Source organism: Caenorhabditis remanei, chromosome IV, assembly GCF_010183535.1.
Source record: "Caenorhabditis remanei strain PX506 chromosome IV, whole genome shotgun sequence".
NCBI lineage: Eukaryota > Metazoa > Nematoda > Chromadorea > Rhabditida > Rhabditidae > Caenorhabditis > Caenorhabditis remanei.
Genome location: NC_071331.1, coordinates 1,097,968 through 1,103,967, shown reverse-complemented (window position 1 = coordinate 1,103,967; position 6,000 = coordinate 1,097,968).

The following is a 6,000-nucleotide window of genomic DNA, read 5'->3' as shown; positions in this document are numbered from 1 at the left end:
TTTTCTGAAAGCTTTATCAGCTAAAAGTATATTGAATTTTACATGAATCGATAGAGATTTTTTTTCTACACATTTCCTTTTTTTCGGATCCTGAAAATTTTCAAAACTGAGCGAGTTACAGCGGGTCAAAGTTTTGGGCAGAAAAAGGAGGATCGATCGATAATTGCTCATTTTTTGACTGTTTTTTGAGTATAACTCGAATGCATCATCTCCAATTTGAAATCTGTTTTTTTAGTCACTTCCGCCATCCCCAGTTACATAACTCTACCAAATTTCAAAGCTCTCGGTTCAAAACAACTCAAGAAATAAGAATGAAAGTGAAAATTTTGAGAAAAAAAGTCGTTTCCTTTCTTTTATGGCCATAAATCATATTTTCACAGATTTGTGAATAATTTTTATATGTCTCGATAGCCAGATTTTCAGAGATCTTAAGTTCAAAAAATCCCCCAGAAATGTTCAAAGCTGAAGCCGTACGAAGTAGGAAACGACGGAAATCGTGAATTTGCCATTTATTTGAGCAAAAAAAGTTGTTTTTACTTTTGTGCTCATAACTCTCTCCCAAGTGCTCCAAATCTATCCCCTGGCAGTCGCCACATCCGTATTAAGTTTTCAAAAACAAACGAAAAAGAACTTTTTGAAAATCTCTACAACGAAAAAAGTTATTCAAAAAATGAGTGCGACTCAAAGTTTTTGACAGCATTATCGACACTTTTGGCGAAGCTCCGCCCACCGAAATCGCCCACCTCATACCTATCGGATTTAAAGAGAGGGGGCGACTAGCGTCCCCCGCCTCCCGGCGGGCTCCGCAGTACTCGGCTGCGCCTCGTGCGCGGTGCTTAGCAAGTTTTGTATTCAAAAATTATACTTTTAGAAAACGGCACATAACTTTTTATGACGTGGATCAATCCAAAAACGAACAACACGTTTGGAATCCTTCATTTTTTCTGAATCCGAAGATATCAAAAAATCCTTCACGTTATCACATTTTAGAAAACGGCTCATAACTTTTTATGACGTGAATCAATCCAGAAACGGACCACACGTTTGAAATCCTCTATTTTTTCTGAATCCGATGATATCGAAAAATCCTTCACGTCGCCACTTCTTAGAAAACGGCTCATAACTTTTTATGACGTGGATCAATCCAGAAACGGACCACACGTTTGGAATCCTCAATTTTTTCTGAATCCGATGATATCGAAAAATCCTTCACGTTATCACATTTTAGAAAACGGCTCATAACTTTTTATGACGTGGATCAATCCAGAAACGGACCACACGTTTGGAATCCTCTATTTTTTCTGAATCCGATGAAATCGAAAAATCCTTCACGTTATCACATTTTAGAAAACGGCTCATAACTTTTTATGACGTGGATCAATCCAGAAACGGACCACACGTTTGAAATCCTCTATTTTTTCTGAATCCGATGATATCGAAAAATCCTTCACGTCGTCACTTCTTAGAAAACGGCTCATAACTTTTTATGACGTGGATCAATCCAGAAACGGACCACACGTTTGGAATCCTCAATTTTTTCTGAATCCGATGATATCGAAAAATCCTTCACGTCGTCACTTCTTAGAAAACGGCTCATAACTTTTTATGACGTGGATCAATCCAGAAACGGACCACACGTTTGGAATCCTCAATTTTTTCTGAATCCGATGATATCGAAAAATCCTTCACGTCGTCACTTCTTAGAAAACGGCTCATAACTTTTTATGACGTGGATCAATCCAGAAACGGACCACACGTTTGAAATCCTCTATTTTTTCTGAATCCGATGATATCGAAAAATCCTTCACGTCGTCACTTCTTAGAAAACGGCTCATAACTTTTTATGACGTGGATCAATCCAGAAACGGACCACACGTTTGGAATCCTCTATTTTTTCTGAATCCGATGATATCGAAAAATCCTTCACGTTATCACATTTTAGAAAACGGCTCATAACTTTTTATGACGTGGATCAATCCAGAAACGGACCACACGTTTGAAATCCTCTATTTTTTCTGAATCCGATGATATCGAAAAATCCTTCACGTCGTCACTTCTTAGAAAACGGCTCATAACTTTTTATGACGTGGATCAATCCAGAAACGGACCACACGTTTGAAATCCTCTATTTTTTCTGAATCCGATGATATCGAAAAATCCTTCACGTTATCACATTTTAGAAAACGGCTCATAACTTTTTATGACGTGGATCAATCCAGAAACGGACCACACGTTTGGAATCCTCTATTTTTTCTGAATCCGATGATATCGAAAAATCCTTCACGTTATCACATTTTAGAAAACGGCTCATAACTTTTTATGACGTGGATCAATCCAGAAACGGACCACACGTTTGGAATCCTCTATTTTTTCTGAATCCGATGATATCGAAAAATCCTTCACGTTATCACATTTTAGAAAACGGCTCATAACTTTTTATGACGTGGATCAATCCAGAAACGGACCACACGTTTGAAATCCTCTATTTTTTCTGAATCCGATGATATCGAAAAATCCTTCACGTCGTCACTTCTTAGAAAACGGCTCATAACTTTTTATGACGTGGATCAATCCAGAAACGGACCACACGTTTGAAATCCTCTATTTTTTCTGAATCCGATGATATCGAAAAATCCTTCACGTCGTCACTTCTTAGAAAACGGCTCATAACTTTTTATGACGTGGATCAATCCAGAAACGGACCACACGTTTGGAATCCTCAATTTTTTCTGAATCCGATGATATCGAAAAATCCTTCACGTTATCACATTTTAGAAAACGGCTCATAACTTTTTATGACGTGGATCAATCCAGAAACGGACCACACGTTTGAAATCCTCTATTTTTTCTGAATCCGATGATATCGAAAAATCCTTCACGTTATCACATTTTAGAAAACGGCTCATAACTTTTTATGACGTGGATCAATCCAGAAACGGACCACACGTTTGGAATCCTCTATTTTTTCTGAATCCGATGATATCGAAAAATCCTTCACGTTATCACATTTTAGAAAACGGCTCATAACTTTTTATGACGTGGATCAATCCAGAAACGGACCACACGTTTGGAATCCTCTATTTTTTCTGAATCCGATGATATCGAAAAATCCTTCACGTTATCACATTTTAGAAAACGGCTCATAACTTTTTATGACGTGGATCAATCCAGAAACGGACCACACGTTTGAAATCCTCTATTTTTTCTGAATCCGATGATATCGAAAAATCCTTCACGTCGTCACTTCTTAGAAAACGGCTCATAACTTTTTATGACGTGGATCAATCCAGAAACGGACCACACGTTTGAAATCCTCTATTTTTTCTGAATCCGATGATATCGAAAAATCCTTCACGTCGTCACTTTTTAGAAAACGGCTCATAACTTTTTATGACGTGGATCAATCCAGAGACGGACCACACGTTTGGAATCCTCTATTTTTTCTGAATCCGATGATATCGAAAAATCCTTCACGTTATCACATTTTAGAAAACGGCTCATAACTTTTTATGACGTGAATCAATCCAGAAACGGACCACACGTTTGGAATCCTCTATTTTTTCTGAATCCGATGATATCGAAAAATCCTTCACGTTATCACATTTTAGAAAACGGCTCATAACTTTTTATGACGTGGATCAATCCAGAAACGGACCACACGTTTGGAATCCTCTATTTTTTCTGAATCCGATGATATCGAAAAATCCTTCACGTTATCACATTTTAGAAAACGGCTCATAACTTTTTATGACGTGGATCAATCCAGAAACGGACCACACGTTTGGAATCCTCTATTTTTTCTGAATCCGATGATATCGAAAAATCCTTCACGTTATCACATTTTAGAAAACGGCTCATAACTTTTTATGACGTGGATCAATCCAGAAACGGACCACACGTTTGGAATCCTCTATTTTTTCTGAATCCGATGATATCGAAAAATCCTTCACGTTATCACATTTTAGAAAACGGCTCATAACTTTTTATGACGTGGATCAATCCAGAAACGGACCACACGTTTGGAATCCTCTATTTTTTCTGAATCCGATGATATCGAAAAATCCTTCACGTTATCACATTTTAGAAAACGGCTCATAACTTTTTATGACGTGGATCAATCCAGAAACGGACCACACGTTTGGAATCCTCTATTTTTTCTGAATCCGATGATATCGAAAAATCCTTCACGTTATCACATTTTAGAAAACGGCTCATAACTTTTTATGACGTGGATCAATCCAGAAACGGACCACACGTTTGGAATCCTCTATTTTTTCTGAATCCGATGATATCGAAAAATCCTTCACGTTATCACATTTTAGAAAACGGCTCATAACTTTTTATGACGTGGATCAATCCAGAAACGGACCACACGTTTGGAATCCTCTATTTTTTCTGAATCCGATGATATCGAAAAATCCTTCACGTTATCACATTTTAGAAAACGGCTCATAACTTTTTATGACGTGGATCAATCCAGAAACGGACCACACGTTTGGAATCCTCTATTTTTTCTGAATCCGATGATATCGAAAAATCCTTCACGTTATCACATTTTAGAAAACGGCTCATAACTTTTTATGACGTGGATCAATCCAGAAACGGACCACACGTTTGAAATCCTCTATTTTTTCTGAATCCGATGATATCGAAAAATCCTTCACGTTATCACATTTTAGAAAACGGCTCATAACTTTTTATGACGTGGATCAATCCAGAAACGGACCACACGTTTGGAATCCTCTATTTTTTCTGAATCCGATGATATCGAAAAATCCTTCACGTTATCACATTTTAGAAAACGGCTCATAACTTTTTATGACGTGGATCAATCCAGAAACGGACCACACGTTTGAAATCCTCTATTTTTTCTGAATCCGATGATATCGAAAAATCCTTCACGTCGTCACTTCTTAGAAAACGGCTCATAACTTTTTATGACGTGGATCAATCCAGAAACGGACCACACGTTTGAAATCCTCTATTTTTTCTGAATCCGATGATATCGAAAAATCCTTCACGTCGTCACTTTTTAGAAAACGGCTCATAACTTTTTATGACGTGGATCAATCCAGAGACGGACCACACGTTTGGAATCCTCTATTTTTTCTGAATCCGATGATATCGAAAAATCCTTCACGTCGTCACTTTTTAGAAAACGGCTCATAACTTTTTATGACGTGGATCAATCCAGAAACGGACCACACGTTTGGAATCCTCTATTTTTTCTGAATCCGATGATATCGAAAAATCCTTCACGTTATCACATTTTAGAAAACGGCTCATAACTTTTTATGACGTGGATCAATCCAGAAACGGACCACACGTTTGAAATCCTCTATTTTTTCTGAATCCGATGATATCGAAAAATCCTTCACGTCGTCACTTCTTAGAAAACGGCTCATAACTTTTTATGACGTGGATCAATCCAGAAACGGACAACACTGGAATCCTCTATTTTTTCTGAATCCGATGATATCGAAAAGGGGCGAGGAAAGAAGAGACGGCGCTTTGCCAACCGTCTCTCCCCCTTTTTTTCTGTCGATTCCCATATGCTTTATCAGTGTTTCTATCTCTTAAGACGTCATTTTGAGAATTTCGGAAAAAGAAAAAGACGTGCATTATTAAGAGAAAATTTCTGATATTCTGGTCCAAATTTGAAGAAAATCGGTTCAGTAGGAAGGACGGTAGGATCGGCGACAGACAAAAAACATACAGCCGTTTGTGTTTGTTAATAGTTAAGGTTTTTCTTTCCACAATCTTTTAGAAAGTTCATACAAAAAAAAACAAAAACAAAAACAAATCAGTTGGATTCGAACCACCACCCTGCTAATGCTCACCCCCGCCCTCAACCACTGCGCCACCGATGCACGAAAAGACGCTCTCATGGTGAGCGTAGAAAAGAGGGGCGCTCCTCGCAGCAGTACAATGACACATACAGTGACAAAATTGTCAGTGTATTCGAAAAAATGTCAGTGGAGATTCAGGTTTCTCCACAGA